We start from the raw sequence: 12177 nt of genomic DNA, 5'->3' as shown, positions 1-12177 counted from the left end.
AAACTAATTTCACCACCCAACCAGGAAAACCCAAAATCATTATCCCCCTTATACATGAATGATGAAATGGGAAACATGTAATGCTGTAACAAATAAAGCAATAAAAAAATATTACTTAAATGAAAGTTTATTTATCATTTTACTTTATTAGCATTTCATATACAGCTGCAACAGATATGTTGACCTCTACTTAGGGGGTTTCTAGTTTAGCAAATTTTCACACAATGACCCATAGGTGAGTAGGAGTCTGGACAGCACTTGCTGAGTCCATGAAGAATGGTTTGTCTGGTGGATTTGCTTTTTCAACCTTAGAACTTCTTGTTATGTTAGATAGATAGTCCTCTCTATGACTTATTTTAGATGTCTCTTATTATTACTTTTCCCCACAGTGATTCCTGTAGCTGCCACAAAGAATTCATACAATTGTATGGAGGGATGTGGCTGAGACAGCTGGTATGAAAAAAAAAAAGTGGTTCATGAGAATCTGTTAACTTGCAACTTTAAACACCTCTGACCTATAGGCATACTGAATGTTGTAAAACGAGTGAACAGGAACACTGACACTGTTGGGTACACTCTGCATAGGAAAGAGAAAAACATTACCATTAAACATCTACTTTCCCAGGAGACATTATTATTACTATGCATATATGTAAATATTCTATTTTAACACTCAGCCACAATATTTTCATAGGCATAAAGCATCACAGATATTCAATTAACTATTTGTGGATACAAAGACACAGTTTGTATGCCCATTACCAGGCACAAAGTACACTCTATACATTAATAGTACTACCATAATCTTACATATTTAACAATACTTTGAAAAATGCAGCAGTAAAATTCAAACTAAAACCAAAACACTTTACAAAATGAAGTGTTCATTTGTGGCAGATCAGTATGATGGAAAGAATCATCAGCTATTTTTAAGAGCTATTTTCTAAGGAAACAAGCCTTATGCAATCACACAGTGCAACACCTCCCTCCACCTCATGATTTTTTGAGTCTATTGTTTGACTCAGCAAGATTTGATAAAAAAAGATAAAGTTTCAGGGGTAATTATGCTCATAGAAATTTTATTTTTAAAGTTATGCAACCACAGAGAAAAAGCACAAAGCATCCCAAGTGTGAGAGAAACACTGACATTAGTAAAATTCTCATCTGAGAATTCCACAGCCTAATGAAGTACTACTTGCCCTTCACTCAGAAATCTCCACCGAAAGTAATGATTTATAGGGGTCCAGGGTAAGAAGCCAACAAAAGCTCAGAATCTCATAAAACCCCTCTGTTCTCACAGTAGAAACCTCATCTCATATAGAAAACATTGTTGGAGCTCAATTTATATTTGATAGCTTGGGGTTTTTCAGTGTAGCACTGAGCAACCACCTGTACAGCTCTTGACCAATTCAGATCATCTAATCTATCCTGTTCCCTTTTTGTAGCAAACGGGTCAAATTCTGGATTTGAAGAGAAGTGGAAATGAGCAAACCAGTCCTCACATTGTTAACAGATTACACCAATCACTATATTTACCCCACCTTGCCTCACCACCTTTAAAAATAATGATTTGAAATGGTTTCCTACGCAAACAAGGCTACGTGATTCCAAGAGATGTACAAATATACTAAGACAGTTGTTGGGAGAGGAGGTGGCACGTAGCAGAGAATCTGAGAGGGGGAAGCCACCCACCTCTGCAGTACCTGCTGATCTCAGAAAACTGGCAGCCAGATAAAGAAGAAAAGATTTTGAGCACTGACAGGTTTATCCCCATAGTTTCTAATTCTGTCAGCCGGCTTCCACAACTGAATGCAGATGCTTATGTATCTCTGCCAAATTACTCTGTGACTGGGCTGTTGTTTCAGTTATCTGAAAAGGGAATTTGAAACACAAGGTTACCGTTTTGATAAAGGATTTTAACTACCTGGACATTGCCTAATTGACTACTACAGCTCAACCCAGAGTAAAGAATTTGAAGATCAAACTAAGGGATATCTTTATATCAACAACATAAAGGAAGCTATGGAAGTGCCAAATTAAGTCTCACGTCACAGCATATTTTACAAAAAAAAAAAAAAAAAAAATTCCTCAAAGTTATGTGAAAACTTTCTTCACGTAATTCTCCCTGCTGAACATCCCAACAAGTTTCCTACTCCTGAACATGCCAACAACCAAAAACTGATTTCAGTTTTAATTATTGCACCTCTTGCATATAATGACCAGATGCAGAGAAGCACCTTTGTAGTCATTTAGCTTGCTGCATGTAATAACTGGCATTATTCTTCTCATTTACCATGTAACAAGAATTACCGCTCTTCAAAGTGACAACACTAAAACAGTTACTGTATGGCTTATCATTGAAGACCAACTTCATACCATGTTTTCTGTCGAAGACATGACAAACTGAACCTAACAGAAATCCCCAGTGGTTTCACTTGTTAGTTCCAGTGTCAGACTGGAGGACACTGACATAGCATAGCCTTACACTAATTCCTACCTTGTCTCAACTCACATCATAAGTTCCATACTGTCAAACATAAAACATTTTTTTCTGAGCCTCATATGTAAGAGAACAGAGGAGTAATGACAACACTGCTGAGAAAATAGGCCATCGGTTTGTAAATACCATGGGTTGTTTTGCATTAGTCCAATGAACAAAACTGTTCTCACACTGGGTTTGTATTCATCATCAATTAGAATTTTTACATGACAAACCCAGCGCATCCTGCTGAACCCAAATCACAGCTGGCAATCCTGCAGCCCAATGTGGCAAGGCAGCCACTCTCTTTGAAACAGCTCCCTCCATTGCTATAGAGAAAAACCACTAGGAACAATAATAATAAGCTGTTGTCCTGACAACCTCACAAAGCAAAACCAAGCCTTACATTACTACAGCACAACAGCAAGGATAACCTGATCACCATAAACTGCTCCTGATTCTTCAAGAGCAGCCGGCCGCGGCAATAAGCAAGAACAGCACGGCAAAATACATTTGCTTGCCTACGCACTATAGCTGGTATGCACATTATGCATGAGAACGTATGCACATACACAGCTACACTTTTCTTCCCCACCCCTCTCCCCTCCCCCTTTTCCCACTTTGTGTCACACTAATATTGCAATGAGATTTCATGCTAAGACATGTCAGGTATTCTTTTCCAGTGCTGAGAGACTAGAAAAATACTTAGGAGTGCTCTTCATACTTACAAGTGCTCTTTTCCGGGAATGTACTTGGGTCTCCAAAAATAGGAAATAATTAGTTTTGAACAGAAAGACACAAATGAAAACAACCAGAGAAGAAGAGTGTGATTAAATAACTTTAACTCACAGTCGGAAAAAAAAAAAAAAAAATCCAAAACCCCACAACCTAAGCAAAAGGGTGGGGGGGGGGTGGGGGGGGGGTGGGCAAACCAACCAAAAAAAAAACAGAGTGACATTTCCTCTCTTTCACAAATGCCTTCTCCATAAAATAAAGGAGACCGAACTGCTTTTGCAGTGACAATTTTGCTAACTATGCATTAATTGCAGGATTTCTTTTTACTCCCCCACGTGAAAGGAAAAAAACAGCAAATAACACCTATAAAAAGCTTTGCTCAGTCCTTACTCACCTTAATTGCCATTTTGTTCTCAAATCATTTCACAATTTATCTGGTTTGACTGAAGTGGATGTAAAAATCCCACATGAAATACCAGGTGGCCCAGAATCTCCTTTCCATCTCATATATATGGAACAAACAAGCGCCAAAACCAAAAACACACAACAACAAAAAAAAAAGGCAGAAAAATTTTATTAAGGTGTTCAAAAGCATATACTAGGTTTATAAAAAAAAAAACACCAAGCAACAAAACATTTTATTCCACTTGAATAAACCTGCCCTAGAAGAACTAGTGTTCTCAGAGTACCTTTCCTTATAAATACATATTATAAAGTACCATAATCTGTTGTTTATTTAATCTGTACAAGAGTTCTATAATTTCATCACAGATTGAATCATGTTTAAAATAAAGGTTGGTGAACCAAAAGGGAAATGGAAGGGCAAATTGCTGAGCTGTATGAGAGCTTTGTATCTCTGTTATGTGTCCTCTAACATAAATCCCATCAAATTATCTTCATATAACTTAAATCTGAAAAGTCATACTGTGAAATACCTACGATTGAAAAGCCTAAAAGATGAGGTAGCAGGCTGGAATTATCACAATCCACAGCCACTGTGCCAGTGAAAATTTGGGCAGTAAAGGGAGAGGGGGAGGAAGGAAGAAATGGCAAATAATACAGGAGGATTATACAAATATCTGCAGAGCTGGGTATGTCACTTTGCAGGATTCAGGACAACAAATGAAGACATTATATAAGAAAAGATTTAAAGTCAATGGCAAAACTCCAAGTCCTGTGCTCAGAATTTTATTTCAGCTGCTGAGGGGGAGGGGAAGTCACGCCAACTTCAACTACTGCCACCTTCCAGCCTCTTAGCTACTACAGGAAAATTTACTATCTTTCCTCCATCCTCCTCCTAGATTCCCTCACTTCCAAAACAGCTAAGGTATCTTTCAACATTATAACTCTCAGCTTTTTTTTTTTTTTTTTTTTTAAAAAAGTTAGTACAGGTCATTTTCCTAAGGAACACAGACTCACCAGCTAACAGCAACTAAAACAAAAGCCTACTTCATTTCAAACATCTACTATTCTTAAAATGTTTTACAAGCATGAGATCCAATAAAGCTGTTTGCTTGCAGATCCAAAAAGATGGGACAGCAGCTGCTTACACTTAATATGTGTTCAGAAGATTATATCCATAAGGATTTGAGACATTTTTTAAACAAAACCTTTAATTATGCGTGAACTAATCACTATTTAAGAAATTCCAGAAAACCAGAAGAATCCACTTATAAATCACGAGTAGCTAACTGCTCATGTAATTACACTTTCATGATCCAAACAAGAGTCTACATATCTTCCAGGAAGAACTATGGTGCATAATAATCACAATGACATTTCTGCCTACTGCTGTACTGTCTTTAGGTAAAAACCAGAAGAGTATCACCAATTATAATAATCCTTCTCAATCTTCAGTTCATTCAATTATGCCTGAAAATAGCTTTAAATCTGGGGTCAGTGCTTTACTACAAAGGAAGGCAGGGTCTCTCTCATTTACTTCTGTCAGGATAAATCAGATGTTTAACATTATGTTCGCCCTTTCACAATAAACTAAAAACAGTAAGACACTCATGTGAAGCCCTGCAATTCTTAAAAATCTAACCAGTCATATGGCATCAGCACTGAATGTCATGAGGAATTAATGTTATTCTTAATGCAATCTATGTGAAAAACTAGTATTTAAAAAAAAATAAATGTGAAACACACGCTTCAATCTGCTAAATACAAATTCTATAGTCAGAGCTATACATCATAAAGAGTCCTCATGAATTCTTCTTATTGGATTCTTGGATTTGGGAAACAGTCCTCAAAGGATTTCCTTAAAATAATTCAGGTAGAAAAAACAGTGTAGAAAAAGACCGAGAGGGGCACCCTCACCCTAAATTTCCTGAACTGTTCAGATTTATAATAGAATGAAAAGTCCCTTAAAAACAGACAAACTGAAGTCTATCTTAACTTTGCAAGAGATAATCTTTTAAAGAATTGCATATAAATTATTCTACTTAGCATACCAAAAAATTGCAACATTGCAATACATAAACAGCCAACTCCACTGATTCACAACCCAGCTTGCTCAAAAATTCTAAAATTGCAATGCATTTTAAATTGCAAAGCAAAATTTGCACGGAAAGAGGAAAAAAGCATTCATTAAACCATTATTTCATTTCAAACTGTCAATACAGCTACTGTTGGTAATCTTGGATGACTAATATGAGAAACTAGATAACCCGGTGCCCCACCCTCTTTCCACAATCTGTAAACTTAGATTTTTATAATAACATAGAATTTCTCTCTCAATATTAGCAAAGTAGATCACTCATCAGTAAAAGGTACAAACCTACCAAAAATATTTTAATGTCCAACCACCTAAATAGAACCTTAATTCCAGCCAAAGCAAGGATAAAATATTTACTTTCTCCTGCAGTTTGAACTGCTGATCTGCACATAAAAGGCTTGGGTGCAATGCCTGACTACTATGTTCAATATGAAGCTGAAAGTGAAAAAACGAACTGTCTCAGTTCACTTGTAAAGGTCAAACAGCAAAAGAAAGGGATGGTTTTGCCTGTTTGACCACTGCTTTGCTTAGTTCCTCATTTGACTCTTCATTTGCAAGAGTCTTTCACAATGCACTTGAGTAATGGTATGTCAGTAAATGTCTATGAAAAAAGACCATACTGTCTTCCTTTCAGGAAAATGGAACAGACACCTTTAAAATCACTGATTCGCACAGTAAGTAAATACCAACTACAAAGAACCGCGGTTTTGTTTAGTTCTAGGTTTCACATTATAGCCTCGGCATCTATGAATGACACGATCTTTAATTTACCCAATACGATTAGTGAAACAGTCTGGCATCCTTACAAGTAAGTATTCCTTCCTGTTACATCTAAGCGCTGCATGACCTGGTAAGGTAACCCACTGGGCATGCATAACCAAGACAATACATTCAGAGACCTCTCTGAAATCTAGCTTTGTATGAATGATACATAAATTATAAATCAACTGTTGTGGAGCCTAAGTGATGTTTAAATATCCATAACGCATTAGAGCTCTTGATGATTTAAACATGTTTGCATTAATAATAAATGATGTTTTGAAGATTAAATTTAAGATTTAAGTATTTGAGAGCTTCTACCAAAGAAGCAAAAACAGGGGGCAAGTAACGCATTCCACTGACAACAGGCACAGTCTTGGAAAAGCACAAGAAATGGATATAGGAATGCCAAGGCCTTATTAATCTAGCAGGCTGAGATGCACTATGTTTCTGAACCCAACTCCAAAATGCTTCAGTCTGAGATGGTTAGGTATGGAGCCTGAGGGGGAAATGGCTGAACAAACAATATTCATGCACTACGGTCCTTTTTAAAGTAAGTCCATCAAACTAAGTAACAACCGAGACTTAATTATTTGGGTTTTTCCACATTTTCAAACATCCCTCCTTATCCAGCTGCCTTCGTTTAAAGCAACCCAAATATTTTGCAGAGCTACCTTCCAATTAAACAAGCTTCCTTTAGATATTGCTAGTAGATACATAAAATGTCTATAAGCAGCAAGATGAGCTGATCAAAACAATGAATTATGTCAGCTAGTAAGCAAACCTCAAATTCTGCTCTTGTCTAATCAGTGCAGAACTGATCAAGAAGGTAGTTTACTATTCATGCGAAGAAAAAAAAAAAAAAGACACAAATACAGAAATCGTAGGCTGCAGAGACAGATTAGACGCTTTCCTCCTCTGCTGGATATCTGATATGAGAAAGCCATCTAGTGTTAACTTTTAGAAGTGAAAACTGCGCACAAAAGAGCTCGGGAGAATTTACATGTGCAATTCTCTGTAACTTTGCATGTCTTCTGCATCATAAAAAAAATAAAACTCGATTCCTCTAGAAAAGCCAGGCTGAAAGCAAACACTCAAAACTACTAACGCGTTAAAATAACCCACCGCCATGTGCCAAGCCAGCCCGCCGACCTGCTCGGCGAAGGTCAACAGCCGTATCGGAGATTTGTCAACTTCAGAGTTGCCTTTGTGAAGCCTGCGCGGCCCGTGCGCTCCCCGCATCGCGCTGCCGAGCCCCGCGACGGGCACCCGGCCAGGAACAGAAAATCCAAAGCCAAGTTCCTCTCAACCGGCTATCATTTAACGAATGAAATAATTAAGTTTGGAGAACGGTCCACAGAAGGCGTATCGGGGCGTTACAAGATAACAAAGAGTGCAATAGGATACAGGTTGCGCCTCGCATGCAATAAATTAGTGAAAAGCGTTAAAATCACTGAAGGAAAGCACGGGCTAAGGAGCCTTTCCCTCCGCTAGCCCAAACGCTCGGCGATGCCCGCTGCACCGTCCCCGCTCTGACAAGCGGCGGCACCGCGGCGGTCTCCGACCCCAGCAAACTTCCCCCGCAGTCGCCGCTGCCCCGCAGGCGGGCGCGGGGCCGGAGGCCAGGAGGCGGGCACAGAGCCCCCCCCCCCCCCCGCGCAAGGGACCGGCGGGCACTGAGCTCCCCCCCCTGCGCAAGGGACCGGCGGGCACAGAGCTCCCCCCCCTGCGCAAGGGACCGGCGGGCACAGAGCTCCCCCCCCCCGCGCAGGGGACCGGCGGGCACAGAGCCCCCCCCCGCGCAGGGGACCGGCGGGCACAGAGCCCCCCCCCGCGCAGGGGACCGGCGGGCACTGAGCTCCCCCCCCCGCGCAAGGGACCGGCGGGCACAGAGCCCCCCCCCGCGCAGGGGACCGGCGGGCACAGAGCCCCCCCCCGCGCAGGGGACCGGCGGGCACAGAGCGCCCCCCCCCCGCGCAGGGGACCGGCGGGCACAGAGCGCCCCCCCCCCCCCCGCGCAAGGGACCGGCGGGCACTGAGGCCCCCCCCCCGCGCAGGGGACTGGCGGGCACTGAGACGCCCGCCGCCCCCGCGCCTGTTAGCGATGTCGCAGATCACAGCGCTATTTATAAAGACGACGTGCGGGAGCGAGCCACAAGGCTCCGCCGCGGCGGGGACGCTGTGGCGGCCGGGGGGTGGACGGGGTGCTGCTGGGGACGGGGGCTCCCAGCGCTCCCCCAGCCCGCCCCTCCGCCCTCCCGCCGCGCCCGGGGAAGCCGAGGCCCACTCTCCACGGCACCTGAGGGGAGAGGTCTCTCCCCACGGCACCCCCCTCCCCAAACTGCTCCCGAACCCCTCCCGCGGGGGGGGGGAGCGCTCGCACGCCCGCGCTGCCCCCGCGCACCCCGCCCGCCCGCCGTGTCCCCCCGCCGCGGGGCACGGACCCGGTGGCAGGCGCCGGTCCTTACCTGGTGCTGCCGCTGCCCGCGCTCCGGCTGCTCCCGCCGCGGGACCCCCATGTCCCCCCCGCGCACGCACAGGCTCCAGCGGAGACCCCCTCCCCGCGCTCCTCTCCCCCCTCCCTGGGGACACGCCGCCCGCGGGGCGCCGGAGCCGTTAATGGAACCGGGGGGTGTCCGCTGGGGTCTCGCGGGCGGGCTGCCGCGCACGCCGCTCCTCCTCCTCCTCCTCCTCCTCTCGTCCCCCCGCCACCCCCTTCCGCCCGCTCGCCCGGTGCCTCGCGCTCTGCCCGGCGCTGGGTCCGGAGTGCGCCTCAGCCGCCGGACGGGGAGAGGAGGCGGAGGGAGGGGCGGGCGCAGCACCGACACACACACACGCTCTCGCCTTCCCTCGCCCGCCCGCAACCCCGCCCCTCCTGCCGGCCCCGCCTCCCATTGGCCTCACCGGCTCGGCCCCGGGGGAATGCGAACTCCGCATTGGCCACTGGCGCTGTCGCGCAACCAAAACACCGGGTCCCGCCCCGCGGCGTGCCCGCTGCCCCCCCCTCGCATACACACACACATTCACCCGCCGCGGCGGGGGTGGCGGGAGGGGATCACCGCGGCCAGGCTGCCGGTGTGCGGCGGGAAGCGAGCAACAGGTGGGGTGAAGGGGCGGCAGAGCTCGGGTCACCCGGGCAGGGCCCTACCCGGCACCGAGCCGGTGAGCGCGGGCTGCCGCCCCGGTCCCGCAACCGGACTGGGCCCCCCAGCCGCTGCCGCGCCCGGCCGGACCGCAGCGGAGCGCCGGGGCGAGCGGCGCGGCGTCCCGGGCCCTGCCCCGCACGGGCCCTCGTCTTCGTTTTCAAGACCCTGGACAACGCCGCCCGGCCCTCCGAGCCCCGGCCCGCCGCCCGGCCGCCCCCGCCCCGCTGCCGGCACCGCAAACCGCCGCTGTGGCCCGCGGGCCCGGCGCCGGCCGCCCTGGGCTCCTGCGCCCCGCGGGAGCGGCTGCCGTGCGAGCAGCGGGGCGGCTGGGCCTCCGTGCCCCCTGCCAGGCTCGGCATTGCCTCAGCCACAGCCCGTCCCAGACCCTCCGGGCTTGCAGCGGGAGCCGCCCGTGGCCCAGCCTTTAGCCTCGTTCGCATCCCGCAGCGCCTGTTCTCACCTATAGCCTTCACCCCGAGATGCCTATCGCGAAGAAACACATGGCAGTGGAGTCCTCGGAACCGCCCCGTGTGCTCTGCCTCCTGTACACCGCTCTTACACCGCACATGCTCACGAGTAGCAGCGCTTTCCCTCTGTGTTGTACAACCCTGAACATGTTTAGTTTGCCTGCCAAATAAGCCGTGGCTAGCTATTCGCATTTCCTCCACACGTTCTGGTAAGCAAACCAAAGTCTGGTTTGGGAATTTGAATTTCCCTATTTCTACTCTGCGGGCCAGTTCTGCAAGGGGCCGTATCTGCAATCGTAGGGCCCGCTTCTACATACAGGTTGCAAAATAGAAGATGTTATCAGGACTGATGTGGCTGCTCCCATCTGCTGCCCCAAATTATGAGGCCTGCAACATTGTTGGAATAAAGTCTACTCCTACAGAACCCTACAGAAACAACGCAGGATTCTTTAATGTTTTTCCAGTCCTCTCCTGCTTGCTTTCCCCTCCGCCCGCGCCCACCTCTCGTGGGTATGTAACTTTCTGGTTGTACCAGTTTGCTCAGCTCTGGCGAGCAGGCTGCATGTTGACATTTACAAGTATTCTGCTGCCTTGTAAACTTCTCCTCACTGCCTACCCTTTGCTGGTAACAGAGCAGAAGGCTTTAGTGGAAGTTGTCATTTCTCCCCAGAATCACTAGTCCAGTTAGGCAGCAGGCTGCCTCTGTACTGAAGCGCCACCACAGGAATAATATTATCATTGTCCTGACAAAGAGCCTCAGAAAAAAAAAAAAAAAAAAAAGAAAAAGAAAAAAGCTCAACAAAACAAAACACTGCAAGTGAAAGGAACAGTGTATTTTCCACTTCAATCACATTATAGACAGTGTCCTTCCTGGAAGGTTCATTCCTTTAAAAACCAGCACAGAAAATGTCAATGAAGAGAGAAGGAATCAGGAGAGGTGGAAGTCCGCACAGAGTACCCGAGAGGCAGTACTTGCCTCTGGTCTACTGTGCTGGCCAAGGTCTCGTTACTGGGGTGCTCTGGCTGCTTGTTTCAATGCGTCCCTTTCACTCCAAGGACAAGTTGCCTTTCTGGGGTTCGGGGTCCTTGCAGCAATAGCCGAATTTTCTCTCCTTGCTGTCATTCACATTGTACACTGCATCTCTTGCCCCGAAGGAAAACTGGATGACAACAGTTGTTCTCCAGACTCTCTTGGGATCTTCTTCAGCAAGAGTCCTCCCCAGTCCTTCCTGATTTCTCTTTCTCGACCTTCTCAGCTAATCCTCACCCTCTCTACATCGTGTTATATATTTTCATCCTTCTGCTCAGGTTTGACAATGTCTCTCTGGGCCTGGTCAATGTCCCTCCCAGGAGAAGTGTGCATTAATACCACACTGTGCCATAGACACCCCTGACGGGTGTGTTTTCGGCAGTGCCCCTTCCAGGCCAGCTGCCCAGGCGCAGCCGCACCAGCCGCCTGCTTTCTGCCAAGCCCTGCCACACAGCTCGCTGCAGAGCTTTCCCCCGCGCACGGCGGCTTTGCCGGGTACCCTAGGGCAGGGCTGGGCACGGCACGGCACGGCACGGCAGGGCACGGCACGGCAGGGCACGGCACGGCAGGGCACGGCATGGCAGGGCATGGCAGGGCAGGGCAGGGCGCAGCACGGCATAGCATAGCACAGCACGGCACGGCATGGCAGGGCACGGCACGGCATAGCACGGCATGGCACGGCAGGGCACGGCACGGCATGGCCGGGCTCCGCTGCGGGTCGGCCGGGCCCGTGAGTGCCGCCGCCGCCGCTAGGTGGCCTCTGGCAGTTGCGCCGCTGCTGCCGCTCGGCTCCGCACCGGGGCCGCGCTCTGCGGGACGTGCCGCTGCCGGGGGTAACCTGCCCCCGCACCGGGGCGTCGTTCTGCGCCCGCTCCGCCGCTGACGCCACGTTCTTTCATGAGCTCGGCTGCCCTTCGTGGGAGGGAGCTGATGTTGTGCTACGCCAATAGGTAACAGAGCTGTGATACGCTATATGCCAAGAACAGTATTCGCATTTACCGACTGGGTTTTCTTCCGAAGACTCGTTTTATAAAGCTCTTTGGACGCCAATCAGCTTTCTCCAA

At 47.7% G+C, this 12177-nt stretch overlaps 1 protein-coding gene across 7 annotated transcripts in view; it reads right to left on the bottom strand.

The window, feature by feature from the left end:
- SIPA1L2 (signal induced proliferation associated 1 like 2) overlaps positions 1-9219 on the bottom strand; it is a 152088-nt gene extending 142869 nt beyond the window's left edge. For 5 of the 7 annotated variants that reach the window (XM_037392337.1, XM_037392342.1, XM_037392336.1 and 2 more), the window contains exon 1: positions 8939-9218. The gene's annotated coding sequence lies outside the window, so the exon portion shown is untranslated. Of the gene's footprint in view, positions 1-8938 lie in introns of all 7 variants that reach the window. The other 2 variants (XM_037392334.1, XM_037392340.1) reach the window with 2 other exon arrangements.
- Between the last annotated feature and the right edge of the window lie 2958 nt (positions 9220-12177).

This window comes from Falco rusticolus, chromosome 6 (genome assembly GCF_015220075.1).
Source record: "Falco rusticolus isolate bFalRus1 chromosome 6, bFalRus1.pri, whole genome shotgun sequence".
Lineage (NCBI taxonomy): Eukaryota > Metazoa > Chordata > Aves > Falconiformes > Falconidae > Falco > Falco rusticolus.
Note: the sequence above shows the minus strand (reverse complement) of the source record. Positions and strands in the feature narration are given on the sequence as shown.